Genomic DNA, 16,236 nt, shown 5'->3' with positions numbered 1-16,236 from the left:
CCTAATGACCTTATGTAATTGTTTAAGCGGCATTCTAATTTTAAGCGAATAGCTCTCAAATTATGCTTATGATAATTTTGCTTAAAATCATGTCTCATCTCCTCACATTACTAAGATAAGGAGGTAATTGCCTGTGTGAGAAGGCCAACCTCTTGTCTACCCAACATACTTATTAAAAAATAAAGAATGCACATAACATTTAACAATAAAAATATGTATGTATATAAATCAACTTTATTGATAATCAAAGAACACCAGTTTTGTGAACACCAAAAAATAGATAACAAATAAAGTATCTCAGAGTCTACACAAGCCTTGAGACCTAGTGTGTCTCACAAATGCATATCTAGACAAAGGCTTGGTCAATGGATCTGCTAATATATCTTTTGTAGACACATACTTCACATTCACTACCATGCGTCTAACCATGTCTCTCGCATAGTTATACTTGATATCTATATGTTTGGTTTTACAATGAAACTTAGGGTACTTGGTGGAGGATATTGCAGCCTCACTGTCATAGTAGACTAATATTGGTTCAGTATTTTCAGTGATATCCAACAAGTGCTCCAAGAACCTTTTCAACCAAACAGCTTCTTGTGTTGCTGATGCGAGAGCCACGTATTCAGCTTCCATCATAGATAGTTATACACATGATTGTTTCTTACTACTCCAAGATATGGCCCCATCACTGAGTAAGAAAATATATCCTAAGGTAGACTTCCTCTTGTCTAGATCTCCTCCATGGTATAAACGCAATGGTCTTCATCCATCATGGTAAAATCATTGAATACAAAAACATTCTGAAAGCGTATCTACCATTGCTTTGAAGATTGTTTGAGGCCATAAATAGACTTCAAAAGTCTACAAACCTTTTGTTCGTGGTCCTTTTCAATGAAACACTCAGGTTGTTCCATATATATTTCTTCATCTAGTTCTCCATTGAGAAAGGCAGTCTTTACATCCATCTGATGTAATTCAAGATCCAAGCTAGCAACAATAGCTAGAACCACGCGAACTGAGGTAAATCGTACAACAGGCGAGAAAGTCTCTTCGTAGTCTATTCCTTTCTACTGTGTATACCCTTTTGCCACCAGTCGAGCCTTATATCTCTCAACTGTGCCATCAGCCTTGAGCTTAACTTTGAGAACCCATTTGCTCCCAATTGCTTTGCGTCCTTCAGGGATGTCAACTAGTTCCCAAACTTTGTTGACTCTCATAGACTCCAATTCATCTTCCATTATTTTTGTCCATTTATCCTTAGCAGGGCATGAGAGAGCCTCTTTTACATTTTTAGGCTTGTTTTCTTCTTGCAGGAGCATCATAAAGAGTTCGCCGCCTTCAACATCAAATCTTCGGCGGGGAATATTTTTACGAGAACCACGTCTTAGTTGTGATTCATCATTTTTCCCATTTGGATAAATGTTGCTCCCACTCGGATCAAGATCATTCATCCTACTCCCATTTGGAACAAGATCTGTGACCATCTCGCTCCCACTTGGAACAAGATCCATTTGGTCACTTCTATTAAATGTAGAAGGATTACTTTCATTCGCATATGATGATTAATGAGGTATTTGATGAGAAACTAATTCATCATCTGCTAAGATTCTCCCACTCGAATGAAGTGATCCTTGTACTTCTTGATCCATTATCTCAAATAAGGTTAGGTCTTGACCTACCTCTCCCTTCTAAGGGAATTCATCCTCTAAGAATGTGACATCTCGTGATTCAAACTCAGTTACACTCCCACTGTCTTGCTAACCTATAAATACATAGCCCTTTGAGGTTTCAGAGTATCTTATAAAGATACTTTTCTTTCCCCTCAAGCCTAATTTGCCATATTTGTGAGAGGAATCTTGTGTATAGGCAGCACAACCCCAAGGTCTTAATACACTCAAGTCGAGTTGTCTTCTAATCCATAACTCATACGGGGTAGTAGTAACTGATTTTGTAGGCTCTCAGTTAAGAACAAAGGTAGAAGTAAGCAACACATCACCCTAGTAACTAATTGGGAGGTTAGCTTGTGCAGACATTAACCTAACCATTTCTAGGAACGTTCTATTTCTTCTCTCCGCAATACCATTTTGTTGTGGAGTATTTGGGATAGTCAACTGATGAACTATTCCCTTTTCATCACATAAACTGTTAAACTAGGTTGATAAGTATTCGCGACCACATTTAGTTCGAAGAGTTTTTATCTTCCTGTCTAATTGATTTTCTACTAAGCTCGTATGGCGTTTGAAGCAACTTATTGCTTCTGCTTTGTGGGAAATTAAATAGACATAATTGAAACGTGTAAAGTCATCAATAATTGTGATGAAATAACTTGCTCCATGCCTAGACCTAACATTCATAGGCCCACAAATGTCTGAATGGACTAATTCCAAAGGGTATTCGGTTCTAGTCGCCTGACCAAAAGGTTTTCTTGCAAATTTTTTAGCTAGACAATTTTCACAAGTGGACAACTCCACATGTTCAATGCTGGAAAGCAAACCTTATTTTGCTAAACTTTGTATTCTTTGTTGGCCAATATAACCAAGTCTAGCATGCCATATGTTTACATCACTATCATATTTATATGAAGAAACAAATATAGAAAAACTAGAATTATTATTAAATGAATCATAATCCAAATCCATAATAATTAAACCTCCGGTCATATGACCAAAATGAAATAAAGTTGAACCAAAAGTCAACTTGGCAGAATTGCCATGACAAAATAAGTCAAATCCTAGCTTAAGCAAAACTGAAACTGAAATAACATTTCGGCGAATTGTTGGTGCAAAGAGAACATCATGTAGTATTAGGTCTCGACCACCATGCAGGACTAACTTGCATGTATTGATCCCTTCAAAAACAACTTTATTTTTGTTGCTCACATATATCCACTTTGCTCCACGTGGAACTCGCTGAAATTCAATGAAGGCACTGCATTCCCAGGCTATGTCGTTCGTTGATCCTAAGTCTACAATCCACAAAGGATTAAATTCAGTTAGAAAAATAGAACTAGAAACACAAAGTTCACTAATTCGAGCATCGTGAAATACCTTTCTTGGAGGCTCAGAGCAGCCTCTGGCATAATTACCTATTTTGTCACAATCATAACATTTCACTTAATAACTTTGACACGTTTGGGACGTTTGTTATTGCCTTTTTTAGTCTTTGTTCTTTTAGAAGGCTGAGCTGACTGAGCTTGAGGTGGACCTATCTTCTTTCCCCAGTTACTTTTCTTTGAATCACTATTGGTTTTGGAGGTTGTTGCCATGTGCAACTCAGCTATTAACGATGTTACCCCCCATGTTTTCGTACGTAAGAGTATGTTGTAAGTCAATTAATGTAAGCTCAGAAATGAAATCATTTTTGAAAAGTTTACAAAGTTAGTTAATCATGTTAATGTGGAGGTTACAAATATTGAAGATTATGAACAACAAGTACAAAGAGGGTTGGAAGGTTCTGAAGCTAAAGGATTTGAAGAAAACAATATTTCATCGAAAGTCGACAAGTTGGGAATGTTATAACATGTACTTTTGGGGTGAGACTAGGGTGCTTAAGATGATAAGGAGGTTATGTTATGAATTAGGTTAGTCGTATGATAGTCGTGTGTTATGTTTTGAAGTCAAGCGAGTTGTGGAAACGTTCATAAGTTTTACTGAAAATTTGGGTAAAATGTAACTACGATTTTCTCCCAATATACTTAGAGTTATGGGGTGTTCCACCCATCAAATTGAATCTCTATGAGTCTACTTTCCATCACATTAAACTGTTTATCAATACAACACTGGAGTAGAGAGATACATATATTTTTGCGAGACTGCACAGGCTGTTAGGTGACAAGTAGGTGTGTCACCTACTTGCTTAAATGAGAGCCCAAAAATGGGCCATTTCGGATTGTCCAAAGAGTCCATTTAAAGTCCTATTTTCTTCATATATTAGACTGAAAATAGGTCATATAAACCACACATAAGTTCTACAAAAATCCTCCCAAATATTTCCTACAAACCCTAATTGATTTTCTCTCCCTTTCAAGTTCTAATTGGAGGTAAAACCTAGAGTTTGAAGAACCAAGATAGGAGCTGAGTTATCCAACAAATAAGGTGATTTTACTGCTCTCTTTCATCCATTTTTTCTGCTTTAAATTCATGGTAAGTTGTTCTATACTTGTAAGAACTGACGGGACGGTGATCGGAAGCAGCGAGTTTGAGTTATTCACTTGTAGCGGACTGTTTTGTGGACTATTTTGTATTGCTATTGGGCTGCGTGTTTTACTACTGTTTTGTGGAGTTTTGGAGGAGGAAGAGTGTGGAGAAACACCATATAACTATAGAGTGGTGGTCTGGTCGTTCGTTGTAACATTTCCTGGTCGTTTGACGCTACTACGATGGTCGTTTTGTATATGAAAAGACTGGTGTGTGTTGGGCTGTTTTGTAGTATTTGATGGTGTATATAAGGCTGGAAAATAATGTATATATGTTGTTATTGTTGTGTTCTTGTGTTGTTGGTGTTATCTTTAATTTGGAGGAAGGAAGGATTATAGGGAGATGCTGCCCGTTTTAATACAAAATAAGCTTGTCGTTCGTTGTGCGATAGTTGTACCTTTCGTAACATAATGATAATATTATTATCGTTTTTGTAGATTAAGGTGCGAAGAGGCGAGTTCAACTTGGTGATTGTCTAGATTGTGACAAGGTATGTTAAGGCTAAATGTGTTTGACAACAAGACATAAAGAGAAGTTCATACTCCTGAATTTATATACATTATCCTAGTCTCATAAGTTACAGTATTCTCCCTTATCGGTACTTCATATTCAGTTTAGTTTTATCTTCTATCAATCAAGATAACAGAGTGTGTATGTGTGTGTTGTATGTGTATATATATATATAGTATCACAATATCTTCACCACCATCGGGCTATAATCGATGGGCAGGCCCCTATTAGGCAACCTCTAATCGGATGGTGAGTTATATACCGAGCCTACTGTGGCCTAGTGCCTATGAGCGAGCCTGGTATGGCCGAGATACAGAGCCTAGTATGGCCGAGTGCCTATGAGCGAGCCTACTACGGCAGAGCAGTTGCATATACCGAGCCTTATAAGGCTGGACAACTATTTTACTTACTATATTGAGAGAGTTGAGTCAGTATCAGCAGGTAAGCATATCTTCAGATTATCTTTGACTCCCAATTACTTTCAGTTATTATATTATCAGTTCAGTTTCAGCTTTCAGTTATCCTGTTGCCTTACATACTCGGTACTACATTTCGTACTGACGTCCTTTTTTGCCAGGGACACTGAATTTCATGCCTACAGGTCCTCATTGACAGTTGGACAGACCCTCCCAACAGACAGAGTCAAACATCAGTTTAGTTGGTAAGCTCCACTTCCTCGGAGTTGCCAGGTCTACACCTTAGAGTATATTGTATATATACAGGTTTGATGGGTAGGTCGAGGCCCTGTCCCGACCATGGTACAATTCAGTTATCTCTAGATGCTTGAAGAAAATCCTGTAGTTTGTATATCAGTAGATGTTCATGGCGGCCTCGTCAGCCTCCACAGTTATATATATATATGAGCTTTTGGGTATGTTTACCCCATAGATGAGAGAGATGTTATTTTCAGACGATTTAGAATATGGATTCATCGGCCTAAGATGAGGGTTACCCCTCCAGAGTCCACAGTTACAGGGTGGTACACTCGGGCCGAGTACGGCACCGGGTGCCGGCCACGCCTACCCAGGTTTGGGGCGTGACAAACTTGGTGTCAGAGCAGTTCTATCCTAGGGAATCTACAAGTCGTGTCTAGTAGAGCCTTGTTTATAGATGTGTTGTGCACCACATTATATAAACATGAAGCTACAAGGCATTTAGGAGTCTGTTACCCTTCTTTCAAATCTAAATCGTGCTATAGAGCTAAGTTATAAGAGTTTGAGCCAGGACTTTTGTTTGCTAATCATATAGAGATACTTGCAATTAGATAAATTACAGCTAGCCAAAGGGCTACTACAGCAGCAGGTAAGGGCATTAGTAGAGAGAATTCTTGACAATGTGGCCCACTTTGAAGCCCTATCAGATCGTGCATACAAGATATGCGAATTTCCTACTTAAGACCCTAAGACGAGAATATCTAATATACCCCGCGAATAGCAGGCCATGGGATTATTATAAGGTAAAAGTATAAGTTTCAATAGATAACAGAAGCAAGGTGAAGAAGGGTACGAGGTACCTAGTTAATGAAGATTATCCGAATTTCCACGTTAGGTAGAGAAATAAAAGGATTCTAAGTTACCTTCAACAGAAATAGAGGTATGTACAATGGGCCACACCAATCTCAGTTATGCCCTATAGGAGCTAACATATATAGTTTAAGAGAAGGATGGGATATCAGGATCCAGCTTGGGTTAGAGTAACCCGAAAAGGTGGATTGAGCCAGGGGAGCTAAAGGTGAAACAATGTTTTGTTGAAATTTTCAGAACAATGCGATAGATAGAAGTATTAGTAGGAGAATAAGAAGAGAGTAAATGAAGCATTATGAGTAAGGTATGATAAATAGGTGATAACGGTAAATCAAAATACAGTAGGATGACAGAGTCTATGGTCAAGTGAAAGAAAGAACAAGAGATGAAAGGTTTTGAGACTACAAAAGAGTATATTCCATAAAGTCATATCCTTATTTCGATAAATGAGTTGGTGACTCCAACATGATTATTAGAAAGCTAAGTTAGACCTCTGGAATGATAGAAATCAACATAGGCTAGTAAACAAGATAAACTGAACATGATTTAGGGACCGAATGATTCAATAATAGTCGGCATCGTGAGAATTTCAGAGATTGTATTCCGGCAAAAATAGAATGGACAACAGAAGAATAACCTTCAAAGGTCATTCAGGAAGACGCTTCCCTAAAGAAATTACTGTGAGCAGAGTTAATCTTAAGGAACTAAGTGTGCCAGTTACACTAGGTATCACCCTCGCACGTAAGAAATTTAGTTATCCCTGGTAGAGAAGGGCTACCACGAGGCAAGTAAGAGTCAGTGAAGACGTAAAAAGACGCCGAAGATGAAGAGGTAAAATATTTGTAGGTGAATCTTCATAGCATTAAATGTTAATACTCCCCTAAAGGGGGGAAGATGGAGTGATATGATGTTAAGTCAGAGTTAAGTGGTTTAGGAAACTACGTAATAGTATAGGACGAATATGGTAAAAAGGCGAAAGGAGTGACATTAAATTTATTCAGATCATACATATATACTACGACTCTAGGACACTATGCAAGCACGATGCCGGGGAGAGGTAGTAAGGGTTCCCGGCTAGGATGTTATTGATAAATAAGTGGGAATGGGCAATTGATACACATTAAGCCAGTACGAGAGGTAAGTTAAGGCAAAGGAAGTAACTCATGAGAGATTACACGGAATATAGATATGAGAATGGACCAACGAATAATTAGTAGTTGATTTAGGAAGAGTCTAGTTATGTCTAGCTGAGAGGATACAAATAAATCAACAGATCGTGCAAGATAAAACGTAGTAAACAAGGGAATTTAGTCTTGTAGATAAGATGACATCGTGACCCATGATAAATATTCAGATAGGAGTTGGGGTAGTTAAAGGTACCGCATAAGTGTTACGCAAAGAAAAAAAAAGCGTGCCACTAGGGAGACTATCAAAATTTGGGTTCAGAAGTAACCCGATGAGCACAAGGGCACGAAGGTAAGTGACTAAGGATAATTATAGACGAGTAAGAACATCAAAAATTCTGTTGGGTATACTATGTAATATGCTAGCAGCTTTACAAAAGTCAGAGGGTCTTCCCTAAGTACTGCAATGAAAGACTAGCTGAGAAAATAAGGAAGAAAACTTCAAGCTAAGCATAGTGACCTAAATAAATACTAACAACAGTCTCACTACAACATCGTATGCACTCTATAAGAAAGTGTTACCTATTGTGACTAAGGAACAAGAAGTAAAATCCAAAGTAATATTCGAGATCATATGAATTGCACAAAATTCCAATATATGTGGGCACTACGATATGCCAAGTACTCATGCCACAAGTGGTAGAACGACCATAAAAAGTAATTTCTTACTTTTAAAGAAAGTTGAGAAGGCACGAAAGGAATTACTCGATCAATGACCCAGAGTTAGTTACATTATGAACGCACTTAAGATTTCAGAGTGTTATCCATGCAGCATATATGTTGACAATAACACAACTATAGGAGACTCCAATATAAGGTAAAAAAAGAAAGAATTGAATCCACGTCAGATATAAATCTTGATTTGCTAGAAGGTTACATCATAGATGTTCTATAACGTCCACGAGGGATAAAGTAATAACTAATACCCTGAGCCGCAGATCGGAAGATAGCTTAAGCCTACTCAAAGCTGAGACAGAAAAGGGAACTAAAGAGTTACAGCAGCTAAGTGAATCAGGAGTATAATTATTAGACCCCGATGAGTATAGAAATCGGGATTCAAAATATTGCGAAATCACTCTTAATATCAGAGGTACAAGAGAGATAGTACAGTAGCCATATTCTATAACGGCTTTACGATAAATCTAGGTAGAAGTGTACCAGCCTATAAGAAGTCAATATGAAAGCTCGCACCGGATCGTGTATGCACTAGAGGTGCAAGTATTATAGTAGAGCTTCAAGTTGTGGATGTAAATTCCACCTATGTGGACGGGAGGTTATGAAAGAGACAGAATATATGATGCGGGATTTAAAGGTAAGTAAGGTAAAGGTAATGAAGGTATGAGATACTCAATTGCAGAAGCTTGGTAATAGTCCAGACTTCAGATAGAGGGCTATAAGCTTCATGATTCAGTATCTATAAATGATAGTGGTGTCGTTACTAGAATATCTTCCACCCTATGATTTCCAGGTACTGAGAGGTCTAGTTAAGAGAGTATAGCATGATGTTTCGCTTGAGGTTCCAGAATCACATAAGGGAATGTATGGTGCTAGAAAGTTAAAGGAAGACTGTGAGTACTATAAATAGATATGTGTAGGTCGCAAGCTAAAGTTTGGTAGAGCAACAAGGTTTTAGGTGGATAGGAGTAAGGATAAGAAGAGGTGATTGAGAAGGTGAAGAGAATTGCTAAATCCTCAGGATTAAGCCCACCAGAACAAGAGAGCTGATGGTTTCCATAAGTATTAGAATCCTCTATATAGCCTGAATGAAATCGGAGGAGTTTAAGACAATCAACATTTAAAAGAGATGGAATGCTGCCCTAGTAGGAGAATAAGGGTGTAATTGTGATAAATATTAAGAGGATGACATTTAGGCTTTCGATTGAGTAATTATTCAAAGAGAAGGGATTACATGAATTGTATAGGATTAAAATACTCCCATAAGGTGAATCGCGTTGGGATGCTATGAAATGCGATTATTGAAGTATAGTATTGTCCCGAAGTGGATCAGGCAAAAAACTCCAGATGTTCCCTGATGAGACGTGAGCCCTAGTGACAATATATTACATAAGAGGTTTCAAGTGATCAGTGACACATTAAAGATCAACAGTAAAGTGAATCAACAATAGATGGATGAATGTCCCAAAGTGTGAGATGAGATTAGGCTGTCATTCTTAAGATGAATAGTAATGAGGAAGCATAAGGGGACTTAAATTTATATATAGAGGATAATCATTGAGAGAGTAACCTAGAGTTGGTAGTAGACCTTGGTCATAATAAATCAAAGTAAGTGTTGTGGTATGGGTTAAGATACTTAGATATAGTAAAGCCATAAGCATAGTTAACCGAGGTTATGAAACAAGATATAGAAATAGTCATAAGTTCGACAAAGTACCAGGCAAAAAACTTCAGTACACCTATAGATTTCCAGAGGGACAACTTGTCATAGTTCTGTATATGTTCACAAAGTGAGGCCTAGAGATTGGCTAAAATATGAAGGAAAAAGGAGAGAAGAGTCACATAGGCGCACATATAAGGACATAGTCGTACAAGTTGCAGGACATAAGGTAGCAACAATTACGAGATTGGAAAAAGTCCGACCACAAGTCGTGGTGTGAGAAAGAGGCCTAAAGGGGGGAATGCTCTGTCCTTTGGATTTATTCATAGATTAGTTGCCTAGATGGAAAGGACAATAGTAAAGTATTTGTAAGAGCTATAGGTTATGATACTGATCAGCGTATCAGTCTACATTCGAGGACGAATGTTCCAAAGGGGGGAGTGATGTTACACCCCATGTTTTCGTACGTAAGAGTACGTCGTAAATCAATTGATGTAAGCTCAGAAATGAAATCATCTTTGAAAAGTTTACAAAGTTAGTTAATCATGTTAACGTGGATGTTACAAATATTGAAGATTATGAACACCAAGTGTCACACCTCCTTTTTCACCTACACCCCGGAAAAGGGTATATGTAAAGGGAGTTTTTCTAATTAAAGGACAATCGAAACGGGATTTATTTTAAGAAATTCAGAGTCGCCACTTGGGAGATTTATGGTGTCCCAAGTCACCGATTGAATCCCGAGTCGAGGAAAATATGACTCTGTTTAACAGTCCGTGAACCAGAAATCAGAGTAAGGAATTCTGTTAACCCGGGAGAAGGTGTTAGGCATTTCCGGATTTCGTGGTTCTAGCACGGTCGCTCAACTGTCATATTCAGCTTATTTAGCTGATTTAATACATGTTGAACCTATGTGCCAATTTTAGCTTTCAACCGCTTCTATTCAATTATTTTTAGAGAAAATTGAACGTCGTTTAAAACGTGTCTTTGGATTGCGTCACATGAAATGCACCCGCAATCCTGAACACATTTTATTCAACATTTTTGGGATTTGATTTGGGTCACATTAAATGCACAGCCGAGTTTAAGAAGGTAAATTATTAAAAGCGCACCTAAAGTGACTAATGCGTTATTATCTTTGGGGAGGGCTGTGAAATTCGCTAAACGGCCCATCTCGAATTCTAAGTATTTTATTATAGACATTTAAGAGGACCCCGCAATTTATGCATTTTTGTTTAGCAGGGCTCGCCTCATTTATTATTTAAAGGCCAACCTAAAGCAAACTACAATTTTCTACTTAGTTTGTCTCTAATAATAACAGAAAAAGCCCTAATTAATTAGTATTGTTCAAGAACTAATATACTTACGTCCTTGACTTTTATTCAAAATTTCAGTAATTCCCTTGGGCTTCAAGCTCAGCCCAGTAAGAATAAGACACAGTCAAAACTCAAGTTGGGCTTTGGACAGACTTCATTCAGGCCCACCCTTGACATTCAGGCTTATTAACTTGCAAATGATGGAGCTATTTCACATTTATTCAAATCAACACTTGACATACTCATATGCTCATCTCAATAAAATTCAAAACAGCTAGACGTCTAAACCGACTGGATTGGATTTATATTCTAAAATTCAGATTTTTCTTATCTATTTACCTACTAGTGAACTTCTGGATATTACTAAAGGCAAAACAAACTGGGAAACGTGAATTGAATTTTAACAAAAATAGTCATGAATATAAACCTCAGATGAGCAGGCTAAGCAACTTAATTACGAGATTTTACTTACACTAACACGAACAGGTTAATAGCCTAACTTCACACTTTATTCACATCTAATCATCATACAGCTAAACTAAACTACTTAATGAAACGCAGATGTTGATATGAGTAACTAATCTACTGATCTTAGCTACTGCAATACAAAGTTGTTTGAGACGTCTCTTCAGCTTGAAATTAAAATTAATGTGGATATCATACGCTGATCTCAAAATCAATTGCACCACCCAAACTATTTCTGATTTTTTTTTTATTTTTTAAAACAAAACTGTTAAACTAAAGCAAGTTCTAAGCTATACTAAGGCTACAACTGGATAACCACAAATAAACAGTCCCAAACAGTCCAATTAGGTACAAATTACGCAGTCCGAGTTTCATGTGAATATAAATCCAATTAGACTACACTACACAATTACATATCATTAATATCTACTTAACTACAGATGTATAGTCGTCCAAACATGCATCATCCAGTAAACAAATGTATGAGTACTTTCATTTCATGTTCATCTCAAAGCTACATCAATTTGAGTTCAAGTGTGCACCTGGAAATGAAAGAAGGAAGCAGAAAAATGAGGTATCAGCAGTAACCAACAACAACAGTAATATTCAACACCAGAAAATGAACCAACAGACTAATTTTGAAACCAAGGGATGTGATACGATAGTCAGACCCTAATTTCAATCTTAGTGAATCAGCAGATCTCAAACCCGACTCGACTTAAACACTTTTTATTATCAGCTAACCAGGAATTGCTTCCATACTAGAAGAAAATTTCAGAAAATACCAAATGACTCAATGAAAAGTGTATTTTTTCTGAAATTCTGCAATCGTTTTTGATTTTTTTTTCTGTATCTATTTCTGTGTATCTCTCTTCCTATATCTCTCTTAGAATCTCTTCCAAGTTTTCTTAGCTCTCTGCCCCTGTATATCCAGTGTATCCAGAGTGTATATCGAGTGTATACCGCTCTCCCCGCCCCCTTCTTTTTTTTCCTCTTCGAATTTCCTAGCCTTCTACCCTCTTTGAATGTTCTCCCCCTCTGACCATGATTTTCAACCCTTATATGGGCATTAAGTTAGTGCCATTTTCATTACCCATTTCCATTTTTCAATTATCTACACTAGCTTAGTGCTTTTATTTAATTTAGTAGTGCATTTCCTAGACCCTACCATTGTAGAAGCTTCCTAAAGTTAGGTAAACATTACCTTTATTGAACAACCCCTAAACCAAATTATTCTACCAAATTAACTTAATTATCTATAAATAATAATTACCACACCTAATTAAATACCAAATTAAAATAAAATTACAAAAATTCGAAATTAAACAATAAAAATGCAAAATACATTTTTTTTGTGATTTTTTCAATTTTGTAAAGCAGATAAATTACTAACTGATTTAAAAATGCAAAAAATTAAATCCTAGATGCGAATGCAATATATTTTTTGTATTTTCAAGATTATGTAAAGATAAAAAATAAGGTACTATTTTTGTATATTTTTATTTAAATTTATGAAAGATACGTAAGCTAAAATATTTTTTGTAATCTTTCATTTTTATGACGAAAATAAAGTAAAGAAGTCAAAAATAGTTGAAATAGCTATATTAGGCCTACATTAAATATTTACATGCTAAAATATAAAAATCTTGGGTAAGGTCAAAAATCACATGTCTACAGCTGCCCCTCTTTGACTGAAAATACGAAGTATTTTCAGACAAAGAACGACTAGACATGTTTTTTGACCCGACCCTTTTATTGAGGAGACAAAAAAGCTAAGAGGAAGGAGAATGTGACCGAGCCCTGGTATCTGAGCTGCCTACATATCCTTGGCTATAAAGGAATCATGTCACATGTAGTTCAGAAAGTTTCGGTAGCTGGGACTACCATGAAGCTGCTGTTTTACTGTTACTGTTGTTGTTGCTGCTGATACTGCCTACTGACCTCCTTATTACACCATGACAAAAAATGAAGAAGCTAGACTAAGCTATAATCTATGCTTTACAAAGATTTATTTCCAAACTTGATCTTGTGACTGATGTTGCCTTGTTGCTTTGTGCTTCCTCCGCTGTTTCTTTACTTCTGGCTCGACTTGTGGTCTTCCTTCTGATTTCTGCTGGGAATTTTTGTTGTAACCCTCCGCTTTACTGACTTCAAACTTCAATGTATTCCTCTGTTATATGGGCGGGCTCCCAACTTCAAAACTTGAAAAATGTAAAGATTGAAATGTATTCCCTGCTCTCCAGGCGGGCTCCTGACTGCTAAACTTGAACTGCTTCTCCCTGTTCTCCAAGCGGGTACCTGATTGCTAGACTTGAAATGTATTCCTTGCTCTCCAGGCGGGCTCCTGACTGCTAACTTGAAATGTATTCCCTGCTCTTCAGGCGGGCTCCTGAATTCAACCAAAATAGACGAAAACAAAGGAAATTTTTCTGCCCCAGTTTGGGTATCTGGGAATATATGTAAGTGTAAAACGAATCACATTACCAAATATCAATAAAAACTTGAAAACTAAAACTTGAATTGTACTCCCTTGTCCTCCAGTTGGGCTCCTGACTACTGAACTTGAATGTATTCCCTGCTCTCCAGGCGGGCTCCTGACTGCTAACTTGAACTGTTACTCCTTGTTATCCAGGTGGACGCCTGATTGCCAAAACTTGAATTGTATTCCCTTGCTCTCCAGGTAGGCGCCTGATTGCCAAAACTTGAATTGTATTCCCTGCTCTCCAGGTGGGCGCCTGATTGCTGAAACTTGAATTGTATTCCCTTGCTCTCCAGGTGGGCGCCTGATTGCTGAAAATTGACTTGCTTCTCCCTATTCTCCAAGTGGGTCCCTGATTTCAACAAAAATAGACAAAATAAAGAATATTTTCTGCCCCAGTTTGGTAGCTGGGCGCATATGTGAGTGTTAAACTGAATCATATTACCAAATATTACTAAGAATTTGAAAGCTATGTCCCATTATCCAGGGGGGTCCGAACAACTCTTAACTAAACGACAATTTTAAATCTAAGCTATATCTTTTAAAGGTATGACTTCCGCTAAATCTTGTTATCTAAGAGGGTCTTAAACTACTCTCTATTATCCAGGAGGGTCCTGGCAACTTTTAACTAAACGACAATTTTAAATCTAAGTTGTATCTTCTAAAGGTGTTACTTCCGCTAAATCTTGTTATCTAAAAGGGTCGGTCTTAAACTATTCCCCATTATCCAGGAGGGTCCTGACAACTCTTAATTAAACGACAATTTTAAAGCTGAATTATATCTACTGAAGGTATGTCTTATGCTAAATCTTGTTATCCAAGCTAGTTTTAAACTATGTCCCATTATCCAGGAGGGTCCTGACAATCATAAATCAAGTCTTATCTTAAGAGTGACAATTTTATGGCTAAACTATATTACCCTACAACAGAACTTATGCTAAATCTTGTTATCTAATGGAAATCTTAAAACTAGGTCCCATTATTCAGGAGGGTCCTGAAAACTCCTAATTGAATCCTATCTTAAACATGCAATTTTTGAAACCAACTTATATTCTTTAGGGGTACATTTATGCTAGATGTTACTACTCATGATTATTTTGAATTTTAAACTAAGTCCCATTTTCCAGGAGGGTCCTGAAAATTTCAAATTAAATCTCACCTTAAAAGTGACAACTTCAAAGCTAAATCATATTTCCTAAAGGTAAAACTTACGCTAAATCTTATTTTCTATAAAGGTCTTAGAACTAAATCCCATTGTCCAGGAGGGTCATGAACACTTAAAACTAAATCCCATTATCTAGGAGGGTCTTGAAAATTAAAAATCAAACCTGTTTGGTGACTGCCTTTCTCCACGGAGGGTTTCTCCGAAACAAACGAACTTTTCCTGCACCTGTTTTAATCAAAGAAAAATCTTGTTAGTTTAAAATGTGGTGGTTGGTTTGTGGCCTTGACTTTGAGGGCGGTTGCTCCTTCACTTCTCATGATAATCGATTTCCACTCGAAGACCTTGCTTGTTCCTTGACTAATCACTTTCTTTGTCATCCTTACCACAGAAAATACCTCTTCCATTCCAGACCCAATACCTTCTATCTGTTGCATTGCTCATGAACCGACATCTACCAAACCTTTGTGTTTCACATGATCCCCACGGTATATTGATTATTACCAACTTCAATGCGCACGTTGTTCTTTCCTGATTTAAATCACTAGCCTTGGTCTTGAGGTCTATTGCTCCATCACTTGCCATGATAGCTTTGATTTCTGCATGGAAGATCTTGCTTGTCACTGGTTTACCACCTTTTTTGTCCCTTGTATTTCACATGGATCCCAACGCATGTTGATTGTTACCAACTCAGTGTGTATGTTGTTCTTCCTTGACTTAAACCACTGGCCTTGGCTTTGAAGTCTATTGCTCCCTCGCTTGCCATGATAACTTTGATTTCTGCATGGAAGACCTCGCTTGACACTGGTTAACTACTTTTTGTGAATCTTATCACAGAAAATACCCTTAATCTATTCACCTAACACCCTTCATCTGTTGCATTGTCCATGAATTGATATGTACCAAACCTTTGTATTTTATAAGGATCCCAAAGCATGTTGATTATTACCAGCTCAATGCGCTTGTTGTTCTTTTCTGACTTATGACATTTCGATGTGTTAGCCAGACCCCGTTTTGTGCAATTTGACAGCCGGTGGAAAATTTTGAAGTCATTTCTCACTTA

This window comes from Nicotiana sylvestris, chromosome 4 (assembly GCF_000393655.2).
Source record: "Nicotiana sylvestris chromosome 4, ASM39365v2, whole genome shotgun sequence".
NCBI classification, from domain to species: domain Eukaryota; kingdom Viridiplantae; phylum Streptophyta; class Magnoliopsida; order Solanales; family Solanaceae; genus Nicotiana; species Nicotiana sylvestris.
Note: the sequence above shows the minus strand (reverse complement) of the source record.